Genomic DNA, 16890 nt, shown 5'->3' with positions numbered 1-16890 from the left:
CCATCCGACCCTACTTTAAAGGTCTGTACGCTTGTAGAACAGGGTTTTTTGTCGCTGCCAATAGTGTTTGGCATGTGTAATTATAATGTAACTTATTTTGAAAGGATATATTTTGGACATACCCCCTCATGCACACACCTGTACACCCCAACACGTGCAATCACCTCCAAACGTGGAATGCTGTTTAGGACTATGCAAACATGGTTGTCTGAATCCATACTCAATAGACATACCGAGGATGTTTTCTACCATTTCATTTGTGTATTTTTATTGTGTATGTTATATCTAACATTCTATAGAGGATGTGTTTGGCAAATACATTAAACATGCATTTGTGGTCGTTTGCAGACCTTTTGAGGTTTAGTCGGAGCAGTCCACGGTTTAAATGTGAAGTGCGAGTGTGTGTCCTCCTTTGTCAAACACCTACACACCCACACCTGTTTTGTAAATACCTGCAATTACAGAGTCTTAGCCAGAAATCAGAAAACACCCGTCCAAGCAGATACCATAATTTGACCCTCAAATATAAAACAACTTGTCTATACCCATGGAAGGGTCACTGGGGTCAAATATGTCCTGATTTGGCTTTTACATGTCACTCTGAATTAGTCTCAAGTTCATAACCTTAAAATCATCTGTTTTAGAGCTATCACATCTGTAAAATCCATTAAATCCACATGTATAAAATTAGATTAGGCCGTCTTAAAGACGTGTGGACGCATGGCTGGCTAAGACCTTGCCTGCAAACAAGGACCTCATTCTGCATATGATTTAATAGGGGCCTACTATCTACCCGAGGACGCACACACCGGATTTCAATCAACACACTCTCACACCAGACAACTTCCTATCCAACCGTGGCCCATTCTGAACTCCCTAAATGTGGACCCATTTTAAATGCATTCTTACATTATTTGCGATGACATGGTTGTATCCATGCAACCGAGGACATCCACGGTTGGAGGTGTGTCCTCATTTGTGATGTGTGTATCCATATGTAGGGCCTTGTGTGCAGGTAGTTACAAACACCAACATCCCCCATGTACAAACAAACGTATGTGTATCCTAACAGGGATTCACACGTATGTACATGTATATGGTCATTTTCACAGTAAAGGGTGTAACTTTTTTTTTTTTTTTTTATAATTTCAAAACACTTAAATATGTTTCTGTTTACTGAAATCATGCATAGAAGCAACTTAAATTTCAGTAACATAATGTTTCAAGGCTTAAGGTTGGTCTGAACCCTGGAAATATGAAAACTTTCGGGGCGTCATAACTTCTAAATTGTTGGTCCAAACTATATAAAAGTATACATATTTAGAATGGCAAAGACTTGATAAGTTCATCTGTGAGGTCAAATTTGGGCCAAAATGGCACTTTTGGCCGAAAATCCCAAAAATAACGGTTTTTGGCCCACTTCTTTTTTGTGCATCAATAACAAAAAAAATTCTTGGGCCAAATTTTTTTTTTTATTCATTTTAAAAACTAGATCAAAATATCTAGGACACGTTTTTTCATTTTTTGAATTTCGACCAACTTTGAGAAATTTGTGCCAAAAATGGTCAAAAAATGCTGATTTTTCAAAAAAATCATAAAAAAGCCCGATTTTGGCCCAAATTTCAAATATTTTTGGTGAAATTGGTCAAAATTCAAAAAATGAAAAACGGGTCCTAGATATTTTGATCTAGTTTTTAAAATTAATAAAAAAAAATTGGCCCAAGAATTTTTTTGTTATGGTGCACAAAAAAGAAGTTGGCCAAAAACCGTTATTTTTGTCATTTTGGGCCAAAAGTGCCATTTTGGCCCAAATTTGACCTCACAGATGAACTTATCAAGTCTTTGCCATTCTAAATATGTATACTTTTATATACTTTAGACCAACAATTTAGAAGTTATGAGGCCCGAAAGTTTCCATAATTCCAGGGTTCAGACCAACCTTAAATCTTTTAATTTCTAATAAAAAATTTGACATTTCCATAACATTTTGGTTAAAATCTAAGAAAAAATGTATTTTACATATGCTCAGAAAATTATGACATGAAAGCTGGAATACATGTAAAATCCCATTCCAAAGTAAGTCAACAGATAAGTTAAATTTTATACCATGTTTTGCTATGTTTGTAATTGCAGTTTTGAAATTTTTTAACATCAAGTGTCATTTACAATGGAAATTTCCCAACCTTAAACATATTTTTTAAGTTTTAATTGGGTTCCTAAAATAATTTGAATGTCTAACTTCATGTTCAAATACTACTTGATGAAAGGAACCTACCAGCCAAGTTTCACAGAAATTGGAGTTATTTTTAGAATTGGCAGTTCAAGCGATTTGTGTTTCGGAGGCTTCAGTTAACAACACAGGTGTTCATAAAAGTAAAATATTTGGCTAACTACTACATATTTGACATGAAAAAATAGGTAAAAATATCACAATTACCAATTTTCATGCTTTGCATCTAAGTATTGAATTTCAGTTGTGACAAAAATTAAATTATCACAGCAAGTCATTTTTTTTTGTTTCGAGGCTTCATGTTAACAATGGTTAAACATTGCAGAAGTATTTTTTTGAAAACAGCACTGTTGTGATCATCTAAGCTGTTATTTTCTTGTGTGTATTGAATTAATGATTCTATGCAGCAGATATTGTAGATTAATCACACATTCATTTTTTCACCCATTCGTTAAGCATGGTGTTAACTTGCATGTGAAGCCTCCGAAACAGGCTTTCTTGGGTATCAGTATATTTGTCAAACATTAACCATAATATCAATTTTTTTTTAATTTATGACATTCTGCACATATCAAGTAACAATTACAATGCAGATATCAATATGGAACACACCAATTTAGATGTGCAAAGAGGATTGTTGTTTCGAGGCTTCATTTGTTTCGGAGGCTTCAAGTGTTAACGGAAAGTTTGTATTGGGTCCCATTTTCAAACTGTGATATATATCTCCACGATTTAAAAACAAGTGACTTGAGGATCTTCTTTGCTACATTTTGATTAATAGATTGGATGAGCTCTTTTATTTATATTTGCCCAAGCTAGCTGAACAGTTTGTTTCGAGGCTTCAAAAAGTTAACGGAAAATCGGCTCTTTGAAGTCAAGATTTTATAAAAATTTTAAAAGCTTGCAAATCGACTAATTTTTGTTACCCATTTCAAGTTAAGATATCAACTGTTATGAATCAAGAAGAAGTGAAGAAATAACCAAGAATTATGAACCAAAGCTATACCCACAAAGTTTGTTAACAATTGTTAACGGAAAATGAAGCCTCCGAAACGACAAATATCGAAGAAAAAAAAAAAAAAATACAGGGCTGTTCACAATTAAATCTAATGTGGCAGTGTTTACTGAACATATGACCATACTTTCAGGATAAGAAAAATTATCCATGAACTAACTGAAGAAATCACAGGGTTTTACAAAAATGTTACTGTTTTTTATAGTTTTTCAAAATGGCAATATTAAGTACATTTAAGCCTGCTAAAACTGAACGCAGTAACTCCCAAAGATGATTATGCTACCCATGGTAGCTGCTAACTAGGTGACTTATGTGGCCAAAAATCATGGAATTCTGTGGCTTTATTAGAACACTACGGATCAAAATGTTAAAAATCCAAAGTTACACCCTTTACCGTGAAAATGACCATAATGTATGTATGCTTTTTTTACATTAGCCCAGCAGGTTTGTTTTTTCAACAATTACTGGTGTAGTACAAAATTGGTGATAAAGCCATTCACCCTGGATCTGAATTGGCCAATCATTTTGTAACCACTTCGGCTGAATTTATAGCTCTCCAAGTTTCATCTTTTTGCTATCTGGATAGAGCCTGCAAACAAACACACCCTACACAAACTTGATAGGTTTGTGTGGGATGATGCATGAGTGGTCATTAGCCTAGGATGCTATATGATATTGACCGAAGACTTTCAATGTCTGTGTGGCCGGCTGCAGGTACCTCATGTACAATGTATGTAGCATTGGGGCAGGTAACGAATACTACTGAAATTCTTCCATTGTTCTTATCTTCCTTTTTCCTTTTGTATTTAATGTTGTTCATTTATTTTGTTTTAATTTGTATTGTGTATACATTGGTGCATAATTCCTTTTATATTGCTTTATTTGTGAGTTTCAAGCAACATGTTTTGTGGAAAATATGTTATCCCAGCAAACACAAAATGTTGAGAATGTTTTTTTGCTGGGATATAACAATGAGGTGCAAATATCATATTGAAAAGTTGCCTCCTCCCTCCCGTTGAATCTGTGCAATAAGCAATTGTGTACTCTACAAAATGAATAGCTCACACATGCCTGTATGCAAGAAATTAGCAATATACAGTTTTGTAGCAAATTTATTTTAGCTTGAAATTAATTCCAAAGAATCAGACCAGAGGACTTGAATCTCATAGAACTCCCTTGTTTGAATCAATGGGAATTGCCAGTTTGGATTGTCAGTCATTTGAATCAAAATAATACAAGTGTACCTGTGGTATTTTCCAGGGAATTGGGTGTCTTAAAGCAGGAGCATTATTACCTATTTACCTTTATGTGCATACCATTGGCATAACCCATTTCACACACATCACTAACAAGTACAGTATTATTCAGATTTCCTTTTACAAATTAACCATCGTGTATACGTGCGCGACATCAAGCATGTGCATTGGACCATGTTTAAAATAATACGCGCTGGACGGCTAGCAGTACACTTAATTTGTAAAAGAAAATCTGAATAATACTTTAGTATCAGAGGTTTAACAGGGTGAATGAATGCATAAAAGTATAAAAGCAACAGACACACATGGCAGGGAAACGAGTTCTTTGGTCTAATTCAGTACAAAAGATAATTTGCTTATTGAACCTTTGTGAAATTTACAAAATTGATTATGCATGGGTATTTAGTTACAATGCAGTATTTTTGCACCTACCAATAAGTCATCACCAATTAAAGGAATTCTTCAACTCAGCATCACCAAAGTTAGAGATAACAGTACAAGAAATTTGATTATTAGACGAAAAAAGAAAAGTCTGTTCTACAAGCCTGACTGAGTCAGAATTTCCAAAATTTGGGAAACAAATTTTAACTGTACAAGTGAATGCCACACCAAATTTTGAAAATATCAGGAACAATTTTTTTTTTTGCATTCCTCAAACTGCAAAATATTACAGATTTCGGGTCATTTTGCAACAAAAAAAACCACCCAAAACCCAGCTTGACCCTACTTAAAAGGTCCTGCCGCTCGTAGAACAAGGTTTTTTTCACTGCCTTAAGGGGGTACTACACCCATGTGGTAAATTTGTGATTATTTTTGCATATTTCTCAAAAAATAATTACACACTGGTAACAAAAGTTATGTATATTATTGGGGCAAGGAATCCAATTACTACACTGAAATTTCAGTGACTCAAGACAAGCGGTTCAGTATAATATGATAGGAAACGAGGTACATCCTAGTGGTACCTCATTTCTGGTCATAAATAACAAACCACTTGTCTTGGGTCACTGAAATTCCAGTGTAGTAATTGATTCCTTGCCCCTATAATATACATAACTTTTGTTACCACTGTGTTATTAGTTTTTGAGAAAATGCAAAATAGACACAAATTTATCGAGGGATGTAGTACCCCCTTAAGGATGCGAATTCTCTAGACCCCACTTACTATCAAGTAATGAAGCTGTACAATTTTATATGCCAACAACTTTCAATAGCAATTGATAAGAAATTATAAGAAATCTCATTACTGTTACAGTAAGTAAGAAGTCAATTTCTAGGATCAATGTATTCTCATTTTTAGGTCGGTCGAAGGAGGGACCTTATGGCAGAATGAGTCGCGCGTGTGTGTGGGGTAAGCGGGGGTGGGTGGTGCTGTTTGGGGTGTCAATGGAGGTGGGCGTGTCAACCAAATGTAAGACTTTTGTTTAAAATTTTGTCTCATATAAACAATTCAAATTATATTGCAACCAAACTTCTGTCATTGAGCTATGCTATGGAAACCTTGTATTGTTGGTGGTGTTGCAATGTCACATAATCATCATACAAGGTCATTTAATTAAAGTCAACTGGTAAAATACCATCATGTTAAACTTGGTCTCATATGAACTGTTCAAATCCAATTGCAAAGGTCATAGGTGCACTAGTGGAACCTTCATCATGTATTATTATAAATGATCACTTACTGAGGTCAACCGACTCCTTATTAAATACTAAAGTATGCTGAAAATTAAAATAATGGCATCACATGGAGAGTTCAAATCCAATTGTAACCATTATTATGTTTTGATGAGTCCCAAGTGTATGAAAATATTGGATCCAAAACATTATAATGATAAAATTAGATGCTTTACGCCCAATATTTATTGGTCTCGCTATAAGTTTAAAAATATGGGACTTGTCTATGTCTCATCCAATATTTTAAAACTCATAGCGCGACCAATAAATATGGGCTGAATCAATCTACTTTTATGTCAAATTTTAGCCATAGCTGCACTATGTAAATGTTCATGTAAAGGTGGTGTTCAAGGTTGAAGTCATTTGAGGTCAGCTTGTAAAATAGACTGAAAATGAAAAATGGTATCACATGAACATTCAAATCCAATTCACAACCCTTTGGCCGACCTATTTTTATCTTCATCTGCACTTTGTGTGAAATAATCTTTGCAGCAAACAACGAAGAAGTGCTTAAATTAAGTTTATGTTCAGTATTAATAATAATTTCATAAACATTGTTTAGGCAATGGGGTAAAATGGGGGTTCATATTTTGTAATATAACATGAACATGAAGTTGCTTGTAAAGTATCAATATATTTTTTAAATGTAAAATGGTATTTGGTGATAAATCTAACTTGGGTTGCAATGTATGTATAATGGGTAGTATAAACGGGCAACATAATATATTAAAATTATATTCCAATTGGTGTGAGTCAGTAATCTATGGTTTGTACACAATGTTGTGTAAGAATAATCTTCACAAATAGAGGAAACTGGAGCAATTTCTGTATGTGTGACATGTAATAATTTACATTGCTTTTTTACAGTTTCAGAAAAACACTTGTTTTAGAAGACTTGATTTGTGTACAAACAACTTGTTTAATGTCGGGTGTGAGTAACAATTAACAGTAACCATGGTAACATGTACTTGGTTCACAATATATTATATTATAATAGAACTTGTAGTGAATGTGTGTTAGTGCTGAGATGTGCCTTATTATTATTTTAATTAAAATTGTATATGTGTAAGTGCAGTGCAGTATGTCCAGCACCTCCTGGGAGATACTGAAGGGATGCTGCAGCCAAACAAAATTGTTTCATTTCGCAATAGTTGGAGAAAGCTTGTAGTCACCTGGATGATGATGATGATGATGATGATGATGATGATGATGAAGTGCAGTGATGCACCCATTTAGCCATATGTAATTGTTATAATTTTTTTATGTGATTTCACCACAGCGAAATTTATTTACACACAACAGAATCAACTATATTTTGTAAAGTCCTTGTAACTTCATATCAGCCATTAGAAAGTTAGTCTGTTGTCAATGTTACTAATTCTGATGAAAGAAATAGATTGAAGGCCTAACTAAAAATTCCTGTTTTTTTTTTTTACTTATACCAACTCTTGTGAAGCAGTACATTTATGTAATGATTGTGCTATAGTGGCCAAAATGATGCAAAAGACTTGTTATTGGAACTTTGAGTTTTTGAATATTGAAATATGATATGTATATGTGGGAAGTGTTAATAAACATGTTGTATCACCTTGTAATTACATGATAATGATCTCTTAACCCTAACCCGCCTGAATACTACAAAATACTACTTGGTATATGCGCTGTTCGTGCATGCATCCCACGTGGTGTGATGACGCAATCGCCCTAAGTGATATATAGGCACGGTTTCGCTGGCCAGCGAAGCCCAAGACCTGTGGCAAAGTGTCGCCGACCGAGTGCTTGGCATGCGAGGGGTCTCGGGTTCAATCCCACCCAGAGCAAACAACTTCTTTCCTTCTTTTCTCTCTTTATTCTTTCCTTCTTTCCCTTCCCGTCGCCAAAAAGCCCTCAGGGGGTTAGGGTTAGGTTACCACTATCGAAACTCAGTATAGGCTTCCTTAACCCTAACCCGCCTGAATACTACAAAATACTACTTGGTATATGCGCTGTTCGTGCATGCATCCCATGTGGTGTGATGACGCAATCGCCCTAAGTGATATATAGGCACGGTTTCGCTGGCCAGCGAAGCCCAAGACCCGTGGCAAAGTGTCGCCGACCGAGTGCTTGGCATGCGAGGGGTCTCGGGTTCGAATCCCACCCAGAGCAAACAACTTCTTTCCTTCTTTTCTCTCTTTATTCTTTCCTTCTTTCCCTTCCCGTCGCCAAAAAGCCCTCAGGGGGTTAGGGTTAGGTTACCACTATCGAAACTCAGTATAGGCTTCCTTAACCCTAACCCGCCTGAATACTACAAAATACTACTTGGTATATGCGCTGTTCGTGCATGCATCCCATGTGGTGTGATGACGCAATCGCCCTAAGTGATATATAGGCACGGTTTCGCTGGCCAGCGAAGCCCAAGACCAGTGGCAAAGTGTCGCCGACCGAGTGCTTGGCATGCGAGGGGTCTCGGGTTCGAATCCCACCCAGAGCAAACAACTTCTTTCCTTCTTTTCTCTCTTTATTCTTTCCTTCTTTCCCTTCCCGTCGCCAAAAAGCCCTCAGGGGGTTAGGGTTAAGACAAGTAGGAGGGCAAGCAAACAATTTTTGTTGCCTTAGGGCTGTCATGCATGTTCGGTTAGGTTCAGGTAAGATTCAGAGTTGGTGCTAGAGTTTAGGAGAGAGTTCAACTCAAACAGATGAGTTATCCAATCGTTGCACTGCTGTACAGATATTATCAGTTGATGTGGTCACTGACTTCACACTATCCAGTTAACAGGAGATCAATAATGCTTAATTCTGTTATCTATTTAGGACAATAGTCGAGGTCCAATGCCCTTTTCCCAACACTCCAATGTATTATGGAATCTATTATAGACAAATTATCCCACAGCAAATTGGACAATTGTTACCATGGAAAGTACTCAAAGGATGGAAAGTTGGCAATGATACATAGTTTGAGTATTTAAATTTTACATTAAAAAGATAAATGAAACCTTGGCGTTGGTGATGTGATTTTGAGATGAAGTCAGTAGAAGTCTAGAATTAAATTTTTGATTTGTTGTTTTCAGTAGTGCCAAAAGTTTATTTTTCCAATTTTGATAAGGTTTTCAGCCAATTTAAAACTGTAAGGTGGACAGTGATTAACTGAAAAAGCTGATTTGCAGGATGCATGACTTGGTTTACTTGATCACATCAATTGCAGCTATTAATAATAGTATTATATATACCAAATCTATGCACTCAAATGAGAGTTTGTAAGGGATGCATTATTACACTTGTAAGCAGCATTGAGTCATTTTTGTTTCAGCCAGGATGTCAGCCCTATTCTTATTGAAGTAATTTGATGGGACAGACAGGTGCCCCACACAATATTTGATGAATTTATATTTTGTTTTTAGGCTGTATTCGATATACTGAATGGAGTATGTCCAGAGTGACATCAAAGATGACAGCCTGGCTGAAAATAAAGTTATTTTAGCATCAAAGAATTGCTGATAGTGCCTACATTTGTACAGGTGGTGCTTGCATTGTTATTTACCGGTATACCATGAGTATATTAATATGTTTGGTTATAAAATTAACTTATTGTCATTAGTGTCACACATTTTTGTGTGCTACATAACATGTTTATTAAAATGAAACTTATGCTTCAAGAAGTTTTGTAATCCTGAGAAAATTCAAAATAAGTTGGTCAGACATGTAAAAAATGTTTGAAAATTGCACTCCTTGTAATTGCACTCATGATGTGAATGTATATATTTGGAAAATTCTATTTTAGTTTGGTATAAACAAGTTTCAAGAAGTCTTGAACAAAATTGTAATGGTTTGTATGTCCTAATATGGGTATATGAATGTACAAATAATATTTATCTAATAAATGGAAAGCCTACTTTTGTATTTGCAAATTGTGACATGATCTGTAAATCAGATACACTAGGACAAGTACATGAAGTAAAACATGTTGGGTTTTCCATATGTATATACATAATTATACAGCACAGGATGTGTTAAATATGGGCTGCCAAACACATGGACACGGGGTTGTTGAAGTCACAAGTTGAAGTGTTTATTAACAGTTGCTAATTAATACAGAAATCATTGCTGAAATCATCACACCTTCCACATGTGCTTACGACATGTACTACCTGGCAAACATGCTGAACCACATATTTCAAACAGGGTTTTTTGGTGTTGAAATTTGATCATTATGTTGAATAGGATTTGCACAAATTGCAAAATTATAAATTATAATTGTGCCTCTGTCATGTCTTCATTATGCCCCAAGTCCAGATTTATTGGGATGAATATAGGATCATAACAGTAAAAGTTGCTTTAATATAAACAGTTAAGCTGCTCAACATTTAACATTAATGATAGCCAACTCTTTTTCGTTATGCGAATGGGGACAAAATTTGCTAAAGAAGGATAATCTCTGTTAATTTGTAGTTACATGGTGGTAAACCAAAGTCACAAGATCAGCTCATGGACGGTACTGCTTTTGTGCATGATATATCTTATGTTTCTGTCACAGGACAATTTTGATTTAGTAGGTTATATATTAAGTAGGTTGAGGAGTTAACATCTATATGTATTTGTTGGTCTTTTAGTTAATGTAGAGTAATATTGATGAAGAATATCTACAAAGTACTTCAGCAGATACTTTTGTCAATCTACACATATGTGACATTATTAAGGGCAATGAGTCACTTGTCAAATGAGTTTTACATTTGTTTCTAAAGAGGACATTTAGAGCTTTCAGAAACTGAAAACCCCATCTTGATATGGCTTTTCTCTGCGAAGTTTGATGATTTGATTTGATTTGATTTGTTCGGGTTTTGACAACCCTGGAAAAAGTTACGTCAATTTATCAATTGCTGAAAACAATATAAAACAAGAATTTTAACACTTTCTTTGTCGATATCTCAAAATCAATATTAGTGACATCCGACTCATTTCTCTTGATCGTGTCACATGTATATTTTCCTACCATAATTGTACTTGTTTTGTTTCTGGAATCTGTAAAATCAGAGCTGGATCTTGAAATGATGTCTCCTTTACTCCTTTCCTTTGATAATCATTCCATAGCTGTTTCTACACTATTGGAGCAAAGAGTTGTCAAAGGTCCAAACATATATTTTGTGTACAGTATTTTTATAGATGTATTTTCTTACTTCTTGTGTGCAAAATAAGGGTTACTAAATCAGAACGGTTGTGATGCTTATTGGGGGCTATGCACAATTGCACATATCCCATATGGAAGACATAAGCATTATCTTTCACACAGGGAGTTCATGTATGTATTTTTAATTTGAGTTACCTGCATGGGTGTCTCCATTTGAAATGTACACCAACTGTGTTGGAGACTAAGGTCATGTCTTCCATTGGAGGTGTATGGATTTCAACTGGAATAGCCTATTGATATTGTTTTATAATAGATTGGTACATCAAGAAAAGATTGGAGTTTGTTTTGAGGAAAATCAAAAAACATTGTTGCAAAACGAATGATGAGCACAATACAACCTTTCTGAATTGCCTTTATTGTACAATGGGTGCTATGTTATTATCAGGAAAAATGATGGAATTCTCCAGTTGAAGCCTTTTTAACTAATCTTGAGCATTAGTAATTGTGAGAAGGAACGTTTAGATGTGTATGTATTATAATATATTGGCTTGCCTCATAAGAGCACTAACATTACATGCAGGAGTGAAAATCTGAGGACATAGAATGTATTTATATTGCAGGAGAAGAGGACAATCTAGCTTTGCTGTGTAATTTTTTTATTCAACTTTAGATAAACTTATTGATTGGTGTAAACATTTAGAAGATAAGATACATCCTAGCAAGCTTTATTTTAAATGATTGAATTATTTTATAACTGCGCAGGACCAAGACTATTGAAAAAAATGTTAATACATGAAACACAATTACTACATGACAGGTACATTTAGTACCCACACACAATATCCGCACCTACACACACCCCTACATGTTTTGACCAACAAACGTGGACCTCCATGTAGTTAACAGCATAACCAAGGACCTCTAATGTACGGACATTTCACTATTGAAAGCATGGACTTTGTGGTAAGATATGATATTTAACCACCAAACCATGGTCCTGGTATTACACCTGCTATACGGATTGATACCATATGCATTATTACGACGTCTAGCACCCTCTGCTGCTTTCTTACGACCGTGGATGTCCACAGTTGCTGTGGGGCCACACTTTATGAGTGAAATGTCATAGGTGGGTCCATGTTTGTCGGTGAAAACAAATGCACCTACACACCCCCACCCCCAACATCATTTTCAATAACGTGGTCAAACTAACTTGGTACATTTAGGACTTGCATATAGGGTTCTGTAATCAATACCAGGTGCGAATCCGAAACAGGGTTTTCATAAACACTGTAATGGGATGTCAAATGCATCTCCTCTTATCCTGCCCTATGGGTAGTCATTTTGTGGAAGATATTTCAGGACCTTTTTAGGATATATTAATACTTCACAGACTCACAGTTGCTATGTGAAAATTAAGAAATGGATTTTATCGTAAAAATTTTGAGGAATTCAAATATTGCTTTTCAGCTGCTTGTAGGTATTATTAGTAAAATAATTACCATCAATGATTTTTGTCACATATTTGCACTCAGTTCAGTGAATACAAGACTCTTAGAACAATAGTTGAATTATGTCTCAAATTCCCTGTAAGATAAACCAGGGTTTCTAGAGAGTTCCAGAAATAAAATGATAAAAGTAATATGATGATTGTGATATGGGTGTTGGATTTACATTCCAAAAACGGCTGTGTACCCTGTGATAGACAGTTTTGTAATCAAAATATACTTTTTTGTAAAAGTGACAAGCTGTTAAAGCTAAGTGTTTTTCTTACTCATTTGTTTTCTGTGTTTGAACAATTCTACATGTAATGTGCTATTACATGGCAAACTAGAAAATATCCAAAATTGTATCGAAAATGAATTATTTCAAACCATTTTAACCAGATTTGTTTGAAGAGTTTGCAGAAAACAGGTTTATACAAATAAGATGAAACATGTTGATTGCAAATTATGAGTTTGTTTACATGTTTGTAACCTGAATCATGGTGTCTGTGATAATCATGTAGTATGCTAGCATGTAAGTAACACATAGTGTTATCCCACTTGTGAATGTTAAAAGATTTTCAGCACATTTTTATGCATGACTAAAGTATTCTATTTTCAATCATCATGAAAAAAATTACATGCATTATTATGTATCCATTTTAGATTCACAGAGAGGAAAGAACAAAGAATAAATATCTATATACAACAGACATGGCTTTGCATTTTATTTATTTTGTCGTTTTCTTCTAGCATAGTTCTGTCCTCACCTTTTAGCCATTTTGAGATTTTGGTACCGAAATACTCTCCAACACCCACAGATTCTTCAAACCTTTAAGGGACCGATCGTTATTTACGGCAGGGGGGGGAATGGGTGTTTTGGCAAAAATATCGACAAAAAATTTCGCGTTTCCCCCTCGCGTCCGCTCAAAATTTTCGCGTTCCCCTTGTTTTCCCCATTTTCTCCATTTAAAATTTAACAATCCCCCCCTCCTGGTTCAACTAAAAATTTCAGGTTCCCCCCTCAAGACCACAAAAAAAATTTCGTGTTCCCCCCTAAATTTACCCATTCCCCCCCTGCCATAAATAACGATCGCTCCCTAAGTTTAGTAACTATTTTAAGCTGTTGCAATTTGGTAGTTCACACCATATTGCGAATGGTACATTATTGGGTGGCTAATGGAGGACATTGAGCCTCAAATTGATAGTAATCAATTTGGAAACAGAAAGAAATATTCCACCTCTCATTATCTTGTTAGACTTGTAGATAATATTTTGTCTCACGCTGAAAATACTAAAAGCATGTCCAGAGTTACAATAACAGATTTTAGTAAGGCGTTTGATCACAGCGTGGATCACAACATTGCTATCCCAAAGTTAATTCAAATGGGAGCCAGATCTTGCATAATCCCCTGGATTTGTAATTTTCTCTCAGAGAGGTCTCAGTGTGTTAGATATCAAGACTGCCTTTCTGCATGGCTCAATCTTACAGGTGGTGTACCCCAGGGCACACTTACAGGCCCTGCCACATTTGTTTGTCAGGTTAATGACGCTGCTCAAACTACAGATGAGAACAAACTGGTGCTCAAATACGTGGATGATCTCACTATTGTTGACAACACCTTTGTCAATCAAAGATCTAGTATCCAGGATAATTTGAATCTATTTGATCAATGGGCTAACATCAATAAGATGACATTAAACCCAAAAAAATGCATGTTCATGGATATTAATTTTTGTCATACTCAATCAGATCATCAACCACTGACACTTGCTGGTGTCGAATTGCAATCTACTGATTGTGTCAAAATTTTGGGTGTGAAGATAACTCATGATCTTAAATGGGATGTGCACACTACAGATATCATCAAAAGAGCTACAGGGCGTTTGTTCATGCTCACCACGCTGAAGCGGTTCGGTCTAGATCTGGATGACCTTAAAACCATCTACATAGGCTTTATAATATAAGACCGCTTGTTGAGTACGCTGTTCCAGCGTGGCATCCAGGTTTGACTTGAGCAGCAGCATTACGCCCTGGAGCGCGTCCAAAAACGGGCATGCAAAATCATGCTGGGCTACAAATACACATCTTATCAAGATGCTCCAGAACGGGTTGGTACAATTTGTGACCCTACTTCTCATACCCGACTTTTCATACCCCACTTGACCCAACTTTTTATCGTTATGATAAATCATTTTAGATATTTCAATGAATACTAAATAAAGTGTAAATGAAGTCTACCGAATTGAAAAGGCTAAATCAGTGTAATTGGTGAAAAATTATGATTTAGAAATTATTATTTATAAACATCGCCCCCGGGACATCGCCCTTCCTCGTGCGCAGCCATAATCTCCAAACCAGTCGTTCATAAGTTACCTTTTCATGAGGAAGTATATCTGTCTGTCACATGTTGACATTATAAACGTCAATATTGTCATTGCATGTTATTCAGCCCTTTCACTGCTACCAACATTTGAGATTAATTGAGTATTGACTTCAGTGTACCACTCAGTTGCTCCAAGCAAGTTCAATCATGTTAGCATATCAAGGCTTAATTGGTCAATGCATTGTGATTAAGCAAACATTTATTGATTGGCTTGAGCAAACTTTATAACCAGGTTTAGGGAGTGTTCAGAACATTGGGGGGGGGGGGGCGGGGCACTTGGAAATTGGAGTCAAAAGTTTTGACCCCCCTCTTCCTTCATTTTTTTTAATTTATAGGCCTTTCCTACACTGAAACATGCAAGTTTTATAGGGTGACTTGTATGAAGTTTAAATTCATTGTATGCATTCTAATTTTTTCATGTTTCATTATTAGAACCACTAATTAAATAAAAATAACAAATTGAGAGAAACATCTGGGCACATACTCAAGATTTTTAGTGCTTTAGACTTGTTTATCAGGGGCGAAATTTTTCTTGGTCAGTGGAAAAATATAAATTTCGGGGCAAAGACGAAAAAAATGTCGGTTGCATCATTTTGACCCGGTATTATCAGTGGAATATATACATATACTCTTTTCTTATAGAGACTGGATAAATGTAAAGTCTTGAGCTTCCAAAAAGAAATGTTGTATCTTCTTGTTCTTTTGGTATTTTCTTGTTAAAACTTTTTTTTTTCCGCCTCCCCTATCAGGAGCAAAAACTTTTTTGACTCCCCTTTTGAAGACATAAAACTTTTTTGACTCCCCTTTTTAGAGACTAAAACTTTTTTGACCCCTCCATTTTGCCACCCCCAAAGTATTTCTGAACAATCCCTTAGTCCAGGCGATTAGAATTGCACAGGGCTCAAAACTCATCAATACTAATCACAATTTTGTATCTAAATATGGCTGAACGAGGCTTTGAAATTTGAGATGAGAAAATGCTTGAAAACGCTGTTCTTTATCAATAATATTAAGGAAATGTGTATGGTATTTGCTTAATATTTGATTACCAACGGAATAAACTGCGAATATCTAACAAAACTTTAAAAATAAGTCGGGTCAGGTGGGGTATGAAAAGTCGGGTATGAAAAGTAGGGTCACAAATTGTACCAACCCCTCTAGAACGTTGCAAATTGACTGAGCTGAGATCACGTCGCGATCAAATCTGTCTTAAGTTTGCCAACAAACTCCTGGAGCATCCTGACTTCCGTAGCTGGCTTCCAGGTTACAGGAAGGAGACTGGTAGGAACCTGCGAAACTCTAACCACCTGTCTTTACCCAAGGTGCGCACTCAAAGATACGCGCGTAGTCCCATCCCATACATGGTTCAGCTGTGGAACAAGGATGCTTCAGGAGCAGGTCAATAATTTCTTGCTAGCTTGTTTGCAGTTATTTTTAGTTTGTATGTGATTTCGTTTTGGATTTCATGCTGATGTAAGATATATTTTGTGTTTTGTTGTTGCCAATTTCTTTGTAGCATGTATGTAATTCAGCCTTTTGGCTGCCATATGCATTGTTGTAATAAACCTTGAGCTTCGGCAAAAATGCATTGATCATTTTATATCGAGCGTGTAGAAGAATTCAAATATCATAGATATACTTTTGAAGGCCCCTTGAGTTATGTTGTAAGGAGGGCTGAAACAACATCACCTTTGTAAAATATACATAACTCATTAACAAAAAATCAAGCAAGGTTTCAAAATA

Source organism: Amphiura filiformis, chromosome 6 (assembly GCF_039555335.1).
Source record: "Amphiura filiformis chromosome 6, Afil_fr2py, whole genome shotgun sequence".
Classification (NCBI taxonomy): Eukaryota; Metazoa; Echinodermata; class Ophiuroidea; order Amphilepidida; family Amphiuridae; genus Amphiura; species Amphiura filiformis.
Note: the sequence above shows the minus strand (reverse complement) of the source record.